At 38.6% G+C, this 13,931-nt stretch overlaps 1 protein-coding gene across 1 annotated transcript in view; it reads right to left on the minus strand.

Annotated features, from left to right (window-relative positions):
- ADAMTS18 (ADAM metallopeptidase with thrombospondin type 1 motif 18) overlaps nt 1-13,931 on the minus strand; it is a 155,323-nt gene that overhangs the window by 18,255 nt on the left and 123,137 nt on the right. The window lies entirely within an intron of this gene.

Below are 13,931 nucleotides of genomic sequence, written 5' to 3' on the forward strand. Positions count from 1 at the left end.
GCCATAAGCCCATAACGCATACACAAACACATACATACACAGACACACACACACAGACACACACACACACACACACGTATATGTATCATAATGAAGAAAGAAAGGTTATATTGTTGGGTCTAAACCCTAACTTAAAAACCTAGCATGGTAAACACACATAGTGGTGCCCTACAGATAATAGTTAAAACTGAATCTATGTATATACATTTTTATGAACTATCTTAGGTCACAATTTACAAGCTCTCTCCTGGGTGCTAGTGGAAATTGAAACAAGGGAAGCACTCCAAAATCCACAGAATACCCCACTTAGAGTTGCTACCATCAGCCTTAGAATCCAAATGTGTTTCTAATATAATTTCTATGGAAAATTTTCCCAAAGAGAATTTGTTAACTGTGTGCTAGGATGAGCAGGTAAGAAAGAAGAAAAGAAACATGTTCAGAATCAGGAATTGGAATATATGCATTAGAATAGACTTAACCTCCAAAAAGGCAACAACTTAGGATAAATCTGATCCTATAAAGTCTGACTACTAAAATAAGAGCAATCACATATTGGGCACTTCCCAAGTGCCAAGCACTCTGCAGCCATTCTTAATGCATCATAAAACATTCTTCTAACCACTCCATAATGTAGTTGCCTATATTTTCATTGAAAAAAAGAAACTGGAGAGAACTTGTGCAAGATCACACAAGTGACTATGGACTGAGCTTAAATAAAGCCACCAACTAAAACGTGCCTAAACAATGCGATGTATTACCTTGTTTTTGATGTAGGAAACATATCTGTCTGCCTTCTTAATGCCCTCTTAACTACTCCTCCTGTTTTTATTTTTCAAGCTCAAAGCATGAATATAAATAGCTGGTTCTTTCCCACTCCATGAATCTTGTGGAAAATTCTTTACCACTAGAACTGGGCATTCATGCCCAAGAGGCAAAGCTGATTGCCAGTTAAAAATAGGAACCCCTAGCTCTATCTCCATCTGGTGGGATCCCACCTCCATTAGAGTTTGGTGGGTGGCAGCTGTTCAAGGCCTTTCATTTCACCAGATCACTCTTTAGGATGCTACAAAATGACTTCTATTTTGTTACTGGCTTAAATGTCTCCAGGAGTATTATGACTGACTCTTAAGATCTTAAGATTCCATGGTGTACACATCAGTTTGTAGTGCAACAAAACAAATCTTGATGCCTCCCAGAAATAATCAAAATGTTAACAGATGGATCTGTGTTCCTCCATCCCCATCCAAAACAAAATCAATACAAAACACAACAGGTAGTACCATTACATGAACAAATGCCCAATTATTATCAGTTGCCAATAAAAATAATCTCTAAATCAAAGTCTTAGGAGTCTTTTAGTTTTGAAGATTTTTCTAGTCTTTGCTTTTTTTTTTTTTTTTTTAACTTTTGCAGCTAAGTCATACAGCTGTTCTTGGAATCCTGTGTTCAACTTAACATTTCACACATGTTGAATAAATACTATGCTTTCCTTATTTCCATAGTATTTTTGAATAAATAGTATGCTTTCCTGCAGTGTTTCTGTTAATGTTTTCATCTGATATTAAGTAAATACAGAAACTTTACAGTTTTATTCATGGTCAAATTAGAATTGTGAGAGCACTTTTACATTCAGAAGATGATCCTGACGCTGGTTCATAGTTCAATTTCATATTCAGTTAAAGCAGCATTTCAAATGTAGCACTTATTTTGCTTTTTTTTTAATGCAACAAAAATGCAGAGACCTTGTACCAGAGAAAACTACGCACTGTACCATATTTACTTGTGTGGCAATACAATGTGAGTGCAATGCATAAGAGTTATGGTGCGCTAAGGCCCACAAGGCAGAATGGTATTGCAGTACAAAGGGGTCGCATCACACACATACGCACATAGTAGAGACAAGCTTAAGTGTAAGTGCTATACAGAAAGAAATTAACTTACTCATCTCCACTTTCTAGTATCACCCCATTCCTCCCATTCAAACTAGATCCTAATATTTTCTGCCATAGGGGAACAGATCCCCAATAAAAACGCAAAGAAAATATAAAAGAACATTAGTTCTTGCCTTTTGTGCTTCTAGGACTTACGTTCTGCTGATTAAAAAAGTAGTTTGACAAATTTTCAACAGACATTTGAAATATATTCCCCTTTCACCTTTTAGACAGATTCTAGAGCCTAAGCCATACATGGCCTGTGGTTTCACTGCAAAACATTTTTAAATGTTGCTGTGAACAGCAGGATGTGTTTAAGAAAAAAAAAATGTGTTTAAGAAAAAGACTGTGATGATAAAAGTGTCACCAGTATTAAGCAAAAACAACCACGTCAAGCTTCCCCAGACCTTCACTCAAGCCAACCACAAAAAATTATCAATGCAACCAACAAGAAGGGAACTCACACAATCTCCCATTGTCAAATGTTTCTCTGCATCTGTATCCGTATCCTCCTCCTCCTCCCCTGCTGTCACTCAGGATACCCTGTCCTGTCTCCAAGTCCAAGTTCTTTACTACACACTGATTCCGTCTCCCCTCATCTCCACCAGGATGTGACCACCGTAGTTGCACCACATATGGCTACTGAGTGCTCGAAATGCACTAGTGTGGTCGAAGTAAAAAGCCTTTTAATTTAAACTTAAATAACCATGTGTGACTAATGGCTACCATATTGGATGCACAGCTACGGATGAAACCTAGCCTCTGATGACCATCTTCCATACTAGATTGTCTACTTGGCATCTTCACTTGAATGCTTAAAAGTATATCAATGTCTAACTTTTTTCTGCCTCTCCCTGAAAGGCTGCTGATTGATTGATAGGGAATACCCTTCCAGTTGTTTAGGTCAAAATAAAAACTTGGAGCCATTTTAGACTTCTCTTTTTCTGACACTCATATTTAGTAGATCAGAAATGGTGTTACTTTAACTTTCACCCTCTCTCATATCTTACCACCTCACATGTTGTTGCTCCTGCCCTGATCTAAGCCACCATCATGTCTCTTGTGACTTCCACGGTCAAGACAACAACAAAAAAATGACTTTCGGGAGGAGGAGAAGCGATATCCCCCAGTGGAGAAGATGAGACAGATTCATATATAAAGAAAACACAGTCACAGTTACTTGGGAATCAAGTGCTAGGGCTGGGCATGGTGGCTCACACCTGTAATCCCAGTACTTTGGGAGGCCAAGGTGTGTGGATCACGAGGTCAGGAGATCGAGACCATCGTAACACGGTGAAACCCCATCTCTACTAAAGCCTGGTGGCAGGCACCTGTAGTCCCACCTACTCGGGAGGCTGAGGCAGGAGAATGCTGTGAATTCAGGAGGCGGAGCTTGCAGTGAGCCAAGATCACTCAACTACCCTCCAGCCTGGGCGACAGAACAGCACTCCATCTCAAAAAATCAAGTGCTATACATCCTATAAAAGGAATTCACATGTTTTAGTAAATCTGAGGTGGGGGGGGGGAATCACATTATATCTAAAGAAGCTTTGTAGCTATCACTTATTAATAACACATCTTGGTGATGATTATAGCAAAGAACCCACAAAGCAACAAAACTTGAGTTTCTGGCCAGGCACTTTGGGAAGCTGAGGCAGGAGGATCTTTTGAGCTCAGGAGTTCAAGATCAGCCTGGGCAACAAGGCAAGACCCCATTTCTAAAATAAAAATTTTAAAAAACTAGCTAGGTGTTGTAGTGTACGCCTATAGTCCCAGCTACTTGGGAGGCTGAGGCAGAGGACTGCTTGAGCTCAGGAGTTGGAAGCTGCAGTGAGCTACAGTCGTACCACTGCACTCCAGCCTGGGCCATGGAGTGAGACACCGCCTCCAAAAAAACAATCAAACCCTTCTGTTTTCTTTGAAGATTTCTATTCCCCCTCTGAAAAGGACAAACTGTTAAACTGTGTTTCCCACATCCCCTTTCCTAAACTTGAAAATGACGATCCTCAGCTAAGTAAAATTCTTGAACTAAAGGTAAGACCAGCAATGATCAGAATATTAAACAGCAGTAAGGGAACACATCCATTTCAAAATATCATGGTAATACAAAACTCGTGTATCTGGCCAAAAGAAAAAGAGAAATAACTTACACAATTTACATGTTCTTAGGAATGTGCAGCTTTAAATTAACTCATAAAATACACAGTAGCTAGTTGTATGCCTGTGTATGTGTGTTACTATTACAGTTTTATGGCCAGTAGCATATAGAGCGTATTGTTTGTAGTTTATTTCCTTAACATATTAATGCATTCTATTAATACATAAATGAAGGCCTCTTAACTTTACAAAATCAAATGACTCAAGGCTTGCCTTTAATGTCTGTGTAGCTATAAATTCACATGCGGAGTTCAACGTGTTATCATGTAGACTGAAAGACAATATTTGTATAGACCAGCAGAAAGCTGATGTAAGAATTTACTTAACATCAGCTCATAAAGGCCTTGTAAAGGAAGTAAAAACTTAAACAAATAAGTACTAAGACCAAATACATAAAAGATAAGTATGTGCCAATTGTAGTATATTATTTGCTTCTCAATAACTAAGATGCTCTTTGCCCCCATCTTTATCCTGTGTTGAGAAGAACAGTGACCAAGAGTATCCTAGAAATCCTCTTATCTCTTACTGTTTGATGCCCGCAAATACTTAAATCTTTGGAGATTACTGTCCACTTGGCTCATAGAATCTCTGTGGGAAAGTTTCTCTTTCACCCTGTTCTTAAAAAAAAAATCAGAATTTTCTTAAAGAAATCAAATCCACCCTCAAAAACTGCTACATACTTTACAAAGCCCAGTGCAAAATGAAAATCCAAGAGTCATTGTTTGAAGAAATTAAGGATTTCAAGACAGTGACAGTGAAGCATTAAACCACAGGGCCCTTCCAAGCACGAGGTCCTCTGCAGCTGGGCAGGTCCCATGCCCATGAAGCTAGCCCTGCCCATGAAGCTAGCCCTGCCCAGCTAAATTCAGCTTTTCTCACCTGGATCAGTTTTAAGACACGATTTACAATTTTTCAAATGCTAAATGACACTTCAATCTAACAATGACCTCTCTCTCATTTCATGGTTGGAGAATATAGACCCCAATTTGGTGGCCTTGATTATATCTCAGCACGTGCTTTAGTGTGTCCATCACCATCAAGTGAACCACAGATAGCCTCTGCCACTGATGTGGGGAAGCAGGACAACCTTGGAGAGAGATGCATAGAACCTACCTGAGATGCTAACTTCCTCTGTGAATGCCAGGGAACACATCTTAGGTAATTTGTAACTTGAAAATGATCATTCCCATTGTTCACATGTATTTTAAAACATTTTCGGTGACCAGGTCAAGAGTAGTCCATTGCTTTTCTCAGCATTCCTGGAGAATACAAACACCCTCAGGGCACAGGAGCACTGCATCCCTCCCGTAATGGCACCGCGTCACAATAATGCCATTGCTTACAACCCTGTGCCGCATGTCGGAGTGTATAGCCAAGCTGTCAAATGCACAAATTTGGAAAGACCGCCAGTGATTCAGTCTACTTAGCTGGACTTAGTCCAGAGAATTTTGCAGCCAACTGGCATGGAGTCTCTAATTTACAGCTGGCAAGCAACTTCCTTAAATGCTTCCAGGTCCTCCATAGAGCTGTTTAATGTCTACCTTTAACACACAAACCACCTGACTTCAGACACAACACTCAGCAGCTCTAACCGCAGGGTGCAGAGTTATAAAATTTACAACTTCTTACGCTGGAAAACCACAGACAGGGGCTGGAATCTACCAACCACTCTCTGAAGGAAGGGGATGCAGTTTCTGTTTAGGGCACATAAAATTAAAACAAAGGATACCTTGAATAATCATGGGTAAATAATTTTCTTTCTTTTGCCCCCACTTTTAATTTTTAATGTTAAAACTTTTTAAAATTCCTTCAGTGAGTTTTGTATTTGTTTCATTATTTAAGGCCTCTTTTTTTTTTCTTCTTCAAGAAGTTGTTCTCATTTTGCCATAAAGGTTATGGATAGATTTTAAAGACTAGCTTTTTATTTAATGCATGCTAGGAAACTCAATAATGTATTTGATTGCTTTAAAAATAACAGTGCCTATTGAGTGCTTATTGTGTGCCAGGCAAAACATTGTACATGCATTATCTCATGTAAAATTGATAATGACATTATGAAGAAGGCGCTATTAATTCCGACAGTGTAGACTAATAAACCGATACTCAAAGTCACATAGCTAATAAGTCACAGCAAGGGGACTCAAGTCTCTGGTCTTGTTTAACCCTAACACCTCACATCTTCACTCTCACAACATTGCCTCTCAAGCTTTGAAACACCAAGCCCAGGATTCTAATTTAAAAATTTAAAAACTGTGTTAACTGTTGGAAAGACAACACTGGGCCTCCCTAGCGTGCTGCGACATTTACTTTGTGACACTGGGTTTGAACCTAAGAATTTTATTTCTTGAACATACTGGCATCTAATTTAAGCATACTTGATCTCCTCAATCCATTTTCCCCTGGATTTATTTATAATCATTGTTTTAACAACTGAAATATAATCGACTTTATTGGTTGGCCTTTTCTTGATAAAGCCCAAATGGCATCTTACACTCCTATGTCTCATGGAAGGAATGGTTTTGTGGTGTGGATTCATGTTTTTGTAAGCTCATGTGATTTTTGGAAACTTTTATGACGTTAAAATTCAGCCAGTTTTCTTTGACTTCTTATTTGCTTCAAAGCTGGAAGAACATGACCAGGTATCATCATTGCTATTATGTGTCAGTGATTGAATTTGACAAGAGACAGTAATACAAAGACCCTGATCGGGGATTTGGAAACGCATCTGTTAGGCAGCTTCAAAGGTGTGGGCTGACACATTGAACCTTGACTACAGTTCTAATTCAACTCATCAACATTCCTCAGAGTGTAGTGAGGAGAAATAAATAGTGTTCTCTAACCCGTCACAAAAGTATTTGCCATGAATTAACTGGAGGCCCCCACTTCAAATAGCAAATGGCAATCTCTAGACAAATGACGTGCCATCGCAAAAGTACCTCTGAATCGTCCTCTCGAGCCTGACTTTTCTATCATCTGTTCTGAATTAATTCTCCATTACTTCTCTGCTTCTTTTGTGTCTTGTGTCTTCACTCAGTCCATGCTACTTGGCTAATCTCCCTTCCCTTACACTGATTGTATCTTGAGGCACTTCCTTACTCATTTCTCCTTGGGGAGAATTCAGCAGGCAGGGTCACAAAGGAGCTGGACGACAAGGTAATAACTTCGTCAGTGGTGCTCACACTGTCATCTCATTGATCAATGTGCCTGTCCACCTGGTCCCCACCACCCTGTCATCTCCTTTCGCCAAAGAGTGGAGGAAGTTGTTTATTATAGTAATTTTCTTTAGATGTCTCTTCCTGCCTTGAAACTAGCCTGTGGTTAACCTATTTCTCACGTACTGTCATGAGAAAGGCTGCTGTAGTTTTCAGCTTCATGATTCTCCCTTATTACACTACGAATGGGATTTCAAAGAGTTAAACATCCTCTTCGTCTGCTAAACATAGAGAAAAAAATTCCTAACATAAAGGAGAGCTTTTCTGTTTTTTAAAACTTTTTAAAAAAGGAATGCTGTAAAAACACAGGTGGTCATATTTCAGCCATACAATAGCAACCTGTATTATCATGTCATACTGAATCACTTTGTTTATCAGACAGGGATGAAGTTACTTTATAATGAAACACTCATGATGAATTTCCTCACCTCCACTCCAACTGCATGACAGCTTGATAGAGAATGTCACTCATTCATTGTTGTGTGTGTGTACGTGTGTGAGAAAGATACAGACAAAGAGACAGACAAAGACTGAAATGGGGGAAAAGGAAGAGGAGAGAAAGGAGGAGCATGAGCTAGTAAGATACCTCATCTCTAGTCACTTCTAGAGAATGTGTCATCTCTAAGTGGACACCTCAGCTAATCATGAAAAAAAAAACTTGTGTACATTTTAATCCTTATTGCCAAGGTCCTCTAAAACTGTATATGAAACAGGCCTTTTCCGTATTGCTTAAACAAAGGACAAAGTCAGTGACCTTAAATTACCTACACCTAAACCTCAAGATGGAAAAACATTGCTTTCAGCCATACTCAAAAACCCAGCATATGTATGTGTCTACTTCAGATGAACTGTCTGTCAGCAAAGCCTTGTGTAAAGTTTCACTCTGATGTTCAGTTTTCACAATTCCATCACTTGAAAATTTAATTTCTTACACACACACTTAATTTAGATATTCAGGGGTGGAGAATTAAAATAGATTTAGTTTTTCTCAGTATTCCCAAACCCAATAAAATAAACAATGCGGTCACCGATATATAATATCCTAAACTCTATTAAAATAAAAGCTAACTTTTAAATCTTCCAGATGACTAACAAGTACACTAGTTCAGTGAGAGTTTCCTTAGTCTTTATCCCAGACCTATGTTGTAGAAAATGAGTTGAAATACACGGAAATTATTTAGTTTTCTATTAACTATATCCATAGTGATCTCAAAAACTATGTGACTGCTAAATCAATATTTATTTTTATGCTAATGTGCACATGTACATGGCTAGTTATTTTTTTCTGGGAAATACAGAAATAAAACACATGGTCAAGAAAATTATATCCTTTTCTCCAAGTCACTTATATGCATATATGTATACGTATTTCAAGATCCAAAACTTGATTGATTTAAATAATGCCTAAGAAATTTAAGACCTAAGGCAATCATATAAATGCTTGATTACCATGATGTATTTCCCTTTAATACCAAGGAAATCAATGGGGCCAGCAATGTATAGATTGACATCCACCTGTTGCACATGTTGAAACCATCCAGAACCAAGGACCCAAGGAGAATGGATGTCTGTAATACAGACTGCATTTTAACAGTGGACTGGCATGTGACTTAGTGATACAAGTGAAGGTCTGTTTTCTATTTAGCTTAAATTTTGAGCTTCCCATGAAGACATTCTAAAAAGTTTTGACATACAGAAATAACCAGAAGCAGAAGACACTTTTATTTGGCATCAAACCATGCACTTATTTCTTGGGGTTAACTGACAGCAGTCAATTATTTCCAGGATTGCATTATCCTGCCTTGTACTAGAAAACACCAAGAAATAAGTGGAATCATTGGCAAACTCAACACCCTATAAGGGTAAATTGCTATTCATCTAGACTGAGGTAAGTCCACTGTGAACTAACTGGTCAGTGACTTCCTAGGTGTAAGTTATTCACTTCAGGAAAGCAAGTGTTTTAGGAAGCACATTGATTCCTCAAATGCATTTTAGGAGATCAAATTTCATTACTTTAAATGCTATTTGCTGTACTTAACTTTAAACCATATGGTTGTCAAGACCAGTCTCAAGAGATGATCAAATACAGTGGTTTTTCAAATGTGTATTACAGAAGCCTCGGGATCTTCAGAGGATTTCAGGGCTGAAATGGGGTAAAGACAGGCTGGGTTCTGGTCCCTTCACTCCTGGCTTCAGTGAAAGAAGCTCTCCTTTCATTTTATGTTTTGGTTCCATGTAAAATTTTTCAATCTGAAAGAAGATTGCAACCAATGAATTTTATCATTGGACGTTGTTCACTCAGTACATTTTCTTAAACATCCCACGATGTTCCAGATACTGTGCCAGATGCGGAAGCTACAAGCATAACCAAGTCATCGTCTGGTAACACAGGGTTTGGGGGTGCTGTGAAAGTACTTCAGGACAGTGCTATAGGACACAGTGGAAGACATTCGTTCAGCCTAGGGAAATCATTTCTGAAATCAGGAAACTGGGACCCTGATCATTTCAGTGATTTTTCCAAAGTCATATAGTTTGTAGCAGAGCAACCTAGATCCCAGCTATTTACACAGATGTTCCTTGTCTAACCCATATTGCTCCCCAAAAGAATGGAATCCACGTACCAACGCTTGTTTTTTTACATTAGTTAAAGACTTAAGGCTGTAAAGTTTTGGTGACAAGATTTATGTCTTAACCTTTTTTTCTTTTTCTTTGGAGACAGGGTCTCTGTTGCCCAGGCTGGAGTACAGTGGCACGATCATAGCTTACTGCAGTCTCAGTTTCCCGGGTTCAAGAGATCCTCCCTCCTCAGCCTCTAGAATAGCTGGGATTAGCAGCATGCACCACGACTCCCAGCTAATTTTTGTATTCTCATGGAGACGGGCGTTTTGTCATGTTTCCTAGGCTGGTCTCAAACTCCCGTGCTCAAGCAATTCACCTGCCTCAGCCTCCCAAAGTGCTGGAATTTTTGCACCTGGCCTGATTGTGCATCTCCAATATCTAACACAGGGCTGGACACTGAATGTTTTTTAAATGAGACAATGAAAGGAAGCGAACAGAAGAAAATCGTTCTGATGGTAATTACCGACATCGATACACATGAAGGCAGAAGAAAATGAAATTTAGCTAAGATATGGGGAGAATATGATGTCATACATATGAGAGGGAAAAAAAGAGGAACATGAATCTCACAGTGCCATCCTCATGTGTTTTGGAAAACATACACTTCTGCTGAATTTTACATCATCATAAGGACTTAGTGAATATACAATAATTTTAGGTGGCCAAGAGACGGTGCTTTCATTCATAGATTTATTCTTTCTGTGGATGGAACAGCATTTTTCATTTTAGTAGGTTCCCACAGTGATTTTAGCATTTCACAAGATTATAAAAATAGATTTAACATTTTTGTATTGGAGTAAATATATGTTTGGCTCCAAAAGTATTCATTTTGGCTCAATTCATAGTTGTTGTATGGAAAGACCTATGAACTTTATTTAACTTCCTTTAAAGAATACAGCCATGCATCACTTGGATATCAATATGCAGTCCACTTTTGGGAAAATATAATTTACGGCTTATTATAATTTCATGGTTTTAGAATATCTGTGTTCCATCCATTTTAGAGAGATACAAGCATGTGCTAAAAACTGACCAGCAATTTGATGATGTTCTCTAGAGAACAATAAAGTGTAATTTAAATACCAAAAGCATTAACCCAAATTATCTGAACAGGTATCACAGACAAAATACTAGATAACTGGAGGTTTTTTTTTTTTTTTTTGCTTCGAATACATTTGCAACTTTTGAATGAAACCATAACTCCTTTAAAAATACAAGCAAGGCACGTCCAATTAATCATACAAGTTTCCATGTAGACTGTTTTCAGATAGGTCAAATTCCTTGGACATTAAGTTTTTCTTGAATCTACTGGTAGAATGAGTGCATAAAGATTTTGGAAAACAATAGCCAGGCAAATATGACCTTATTCCACTGTGGTGAAACTACAGTTTTGTATTACTGGAGATATTGCTGTAGTTCTTATTCTTTTATGTAGTAGTAAATAATTATTTTTAAAAACATATTATACATATCCAATTGAACCTGGGGAAGACTTCGTTTTTATGATTTTATTTAGACCTACTCAACATTTGTCCTTACATCTTATTTTTGTTGTTGTTGTCATTCAAGGTGCTGTCTGTATTATTTACAAATAGATAGACTGATGAACCAGATCAATCTGAGAGAACTCTATCACCAATGGAGGCCAATCTTCCATTCCTCAAAAAAAAACTTTTTTTTTTTTTTTTTTTTGAGATGGAGTTTTGTTCTCGTCGCCCAGGCTGGAGTGCAATGGCACAGTCTTGGCTCACCGCAACCACTGCCTCCTGCGTTCAAGCAATTCTCCCTGCCTCACCCTCCCCAGTACCTAGGGTTATAGGCACCCACCACCATGCCCAGCTAATTTTTGTATTTTTAATAGAGACAAGGTTTCACCATGTTGGCCAGCCTGGTCTCGAACTCCTTACCTCAGGTAATCTACCTGCCCTGGCCTCCCAAAGTGCTGGGATTGCAGGCGTGAGCCACCGCACCCGGCCATCTCAAAAATAACTTTTAACTATCAGGAAAAATCTTACACCTGGTGAAAAATCCTAAAGTTTAGTTTTTGTCAGGGCTAAGTCATGCTGATGAATGACATATAGAGCTGTGCATGGATTAAATAAAGCACAAATATGCAGCCAAAAGACATATGAAAAAATACTCATCATCACTGGCCATCAGAGAAATGCAAATCAAAACCACAATGAGATACCATCTCACACCAGTTAGAATGGCGATCATTAAAAAGTCAGGAAACAACACGTGCTAGGGAGGATGTGGAGAAATAGGAACACTTTTACACTGTTGGTGGGACCGTAAACTAGTTCAACCATTGTGGAAGTCAGTGTGGTGATTCCTCAGGGATCTTGAACTAGAAATACCATTTGACCCAGCAATCCCATTACTGGGTATATACCCAAAGGATTATAAATCATGCTGCTATAAAGACACATGCACACGTATGTTTATTGCGGCACTATTCACAATAGCAAAGACTTGGAACCAACCCAAATGTCCAACAACGACAGACTGGATTAAGAAAATGTGTCACATATACACCATGGAATACTATGCAGCCATAAAAAATGATGAGTTCATGTCCTTTGTAGGGACATGGATGAAGCTGGAAACCATCATTCTCAGCAAATTATCGCAAGGACAAAAAACCAAACACCGCATGTTCTCACTCATAGGTGGGAATTGAACAATGAGAACACGTGGACACGGGAAGTGGAACATCACACACTGGGGCCTGTTGTGGGGTGGGGGGAGGGGGGAGGGATAGCATTTGGAGATATACCTAATGTTAAATGACGAGTTACTGGGTGCAGCACACCAAAATGGCACACGTATACATATGTAACTAACCTGCATATTGTGCACATATACCCTAAAACTTAAAGTATAATAAAAAAATAAATAAATTTTTAAAAAGCACTAATAAAATGGCTCAGCTTGAAGCTTATCTTATGTTCAGTGACAATATGTCAATGGCCTGGCTAATATGATCAACAGACAACAACGGGAGATTTCAGGGTCTAAAGGTGAAAATGAGAAGGAACTACATCTCTCTGTTTTGCACTTTCATCATTTCTTGTCTCATTCTTTGTTGTGGTTTTCCTGCAGATAATATAAGTCCAACACAAAGCTTAAATTACCACAATAAACATATGTGCGGCATTACTCACAATAGCAAAGACTTGGAACCAACCCAAATGTCCAACAATGATAGACTGGATTAAGAAAATGTGGCACACAAACACCATGGAATATTATGCAGCCATAAAAAATGATGAGTTCATGTCCTTTGTAGGGACATGGATGAAGCTGGAAACCATCATTCTCAGCAAACTATCGCAAGGACAAAAAACCAAACACCACATGTTCTGACTCATAGGTGGGAATTGAACAACGAGAACACATGGACACGGGAAGGGGAATATCACACACCGGGGCCTGTTTTGAGGTGCGGGGAGTGGGGAGGGATAGCATTAGGAGATATACCTAATGCTAACTGATGAGTTAATGGGTACAGCACACCAACATGGCACATGTATACATATGTAACAAACCTGCATGTTGTGCACATGTACCCTATGTACCCTAGAACTTAAAGTATAATAAAAATAAACAAATAAATAAATAAATAAATGACTCAAGGTAAAAAAAAAAAAAGCTTAAATTACAAACAGAATTGTGGAAACCTGCTGGAATGGTTCTGTGTTTATGAACAAAACTGGAGAGACAACAGAAAAAATGGTTGCTTGTCATGAAGCGGTAAAAAACATATTTCTCAACAGGAGTGATTTGCACTTTGTTCTGATTGCACATGGCAGAGACTGTCAGATGCATGTACCCCTGTTTCCCTATTCAGGTTCACTTTCAGCCACAGAACTTGGTTTGTGTACATTCGATTTGAGGTGGATCGAAGGCCTCTTGGCAAAAATTAATGAAGTCCTGCTCTCTAAAACTGATATCTTCAAGCCGAAAAAGCCCCTCAAAAGAAAAAGAAGTCTGCTGCTCAAATGCTTAG

This window comes from Nomascus leucogenys, chromosome 2 (genome assembly GCF_006542625.1).
Source record: "Nomascus leucogenys isolate Asia chromosome 2, Asia_NLE_v1, whole genome shotgun sequence".
Taxonomy (NCBI): Eukaryota; Metazoa; Chordata; class Mammalia; order Primates; family Hylobatidae; genus Nomascus; species Nomascus leucogenys.